The following is a 2527-nucleotide window of genomic DNA, read 5'->3' as shown; positions in this document are numbered from 1 at the left end:
TCTTTTGTAAACATATTTTATTATTTGTATTCATTTATTGAATAGAGACAGCCAGAAATTGAGAGGAAGGACATGACAGAGAGGAAGAGAGACAGAGGGAGACATGCAGTCCTGCTTCACCGCTCCAGAAGATTTCCTTCTGCAGGTGGGGTTGGGGGCTTGAACTTGGATCCTTTCACATTGTAACATATGTGCCCAACCAGGTGTGCCACCATCTAGCCCAAGACTTCATCTTATTTTAATGTCCTAATTAGCAAACTCTGATTCTATCTGCAACTTCAATCTCTTTTTGCCATTTAAGGTGACACATTCATAAATACACAGATACATTTTTGTGGAAGGTGGTTTTTTTTTTCTGCCTGTGACAAGGTGTCTGGACGTGCAGGATCATTTTCTCATTAGAATAGTTTAGTCTTTTTGCTGGGTTGAGCTTCACTGACAGGAGACAGACAACCCAGGACTCATGGCTGAGCTGTACACAGTACCTCTTTATTCATGTAGAACGTAGCACAATCTAAACCAAGCTAAGCTAAAACTAAACTAAACTGAAAACTCACAAACCTGTCCTTATATATACTTGCCAAGTAGGGTGGGAACAGGATGTGATGTAGAGAGAGTGGAGAGAAAAGTGACTGGTGAAAATCAGGGCGTGACAAGAAGAGGGGGCGGAGCAGGCGAGAATTCTGCCAGTGAACCACCAATGCCCTGGAGGGAGGGTGGTGCTTAGTTAGTGGTTTATGTAAACAGACCGCAGCTTTGAATGGATCAAACCAATACCATACAGGCATGCTGGTGCTTAAGCAGGATTAGAGACAGAAGCCGGGGGGAGCTGGCATACTGCCCAATATCATTTCACTGTAGGGGCACTCTTATCAGCAGAACCCTTCCTACCATTTGAGAGAATGTTCCATCTGTAGAGCAGGACGCTTTCCTCATGTTCACACACACACAGCCTTTCTTCAGGTGAGAGGTTCAGCTCTGGACACTGTGTGTTAATGACTCTGTTCCTGTCAAGTGAAGACTTATGGGAAGTTTGTCTCTATCATACAGTTGCATAAGCCACCGGTGTCCATTAAAGAGTTCCTCCTTGAGGGGCTGACTCTTCTTTCTCTTGCACTCAATCAGTGAACTTAATTTGAAAATATAAAAGGACAAATGTGGTATTGGAGTATGTCCTTCATGGCCCACTGACCCATGGGGTGTCCGGATGATGTTGAAAAAGGCTTAATTATTTGGCTAAGGAAGGAAATGAGAGAGGACAGATATTAATAGTCATCTCCTGACTATGCTCTAGTCTTATTCTCTTTGTATTTTATGCCACTCTTCAAATTATCTTCAGAGCTTCTTGTCACCAACTTTATTCTAATATATCTGGAAGAGATAGCCTACAATAGAAAGTAGAGGGCAGGGGTAGATAGTATAATGGTTATGCAAAGAGATTCTCAGGCCTGAGGTTCCAAAGTCCCAGGTTCAATCCCCTGCACCACCAAAAAAGCCAGAGCGGTTAAAAAAAAAAAAAAAGAGAAAGTAGGGGGAGTCGGGTGTTGTATGCTTTACATTGGGTTGTTCTAGCTCTCCCCCTGCCAAGAAAATTGGTTCAGTCCTGCTAGTTTCGCGGGCAGCTTGGCCCCACCCCAAGGAACCCCGAGAGGGTTCCAGAGTTGCAGAGTTTGAGAGTGCTTGGTGCCGCCGCGGGGGAAAGAGGCAGCAGAGTTCTGTTTGGTGATTAGTTCTGTTTGGTGATTAGCTCCCGGCCAGCTGGAGCCTCCGAATTTTAACAACAAATGGCGCCCAACGTGGGGCACGAACCCACGACCCTGAGATTAAGAGTCTCATGCTCTACCGACTGAGCTAGCCGGGCTAGCTTCACGGGCGGGTAACAGAGACGACCAGAGACATACGGCGGGGCAGGGAAGCTGTATTTCTTTATTCAAGAACAACGATTCATAAACTAACACAAACTAATCACCAAACAGAACTCTGCTGCCTCTTTCCCCCGCGGCGGCGCCAAGCACTCTCGAACTCTGCAACTCTGGAACCCTCTCGGGGTTCCTTGGGGCGGGCCCAAGCGGGCCCGCGAAACTAGCAGGACTGAACCAATTTTCTTGGCAGGGGGAGAGCTAGAACAACCCAATGTAAAGCATACAACAGTCAGGTGGTAGCGCAGTCGGTTAAACATATACGTCGCATGACGCAAAGGATTAGAGTAAGGATCCCGGTTCTAGACCCTGGATCCCCACCTGCAGCAGAATCTCTTCACAGGCAGTGAAGCAGGTCTGCAGGTGTCTGTCTATCTCTCCCCTCTCTGTCTTCCCCTCCTCTCTCCATTTCTCTCTGACCTATCTAACAATGACAACATCAATAACTACAACAATAAAACAACAAGGGCAAAAAAAGGGAATATATTTTTAAAAAGAAAGTAGAAAGGGAGAGAGAACAAAAAGATATAGAAAAGAGAAAGCATAGTGAAAGGGAACAGACCCCGCATGTCAAATGCTATTTAAGAATGTCTCTACAGAGGCCACCT

The 2527-nt window shown here is 45.8% G+C and overlaps 1 non-coding gene across 1 annotated transcript; it reads right to left on the bottom strand.

Annotated features, from left to right (window-relative positions):
- Positions 1–1788: 1788 nt before the first annotated feature.
- TRNAK-CUU (transfer RNA lysine (anticodon CUU)) lies at positions 1789–1861 on the bottom strand. The gene has a single exon. It is a non-coding gene; the product is annotated as a tRNA-Lys (tRNA).
- Between the last annotated feature and the right edge of the window lie 666 nt (positions 1862–2527).

This window comes from Erinaceus europaeus, chromosome 16, assembly GCF_950295315.1.
Source record: "Erinaceus europaeus chromosome 16, mEriEur2.1, whole genome shotgun sequence".
NCBI lineage: Eukaryota > Metazoa > Chordata > Mammalia > Eulipotyphla > Erinaceidae > Erinaceus > Erinaceus europaeus.
Note: the sequence above shows the minus strand (reverse complement) of the source record. Positions and strands in the feature narration are given on the sequence as shown.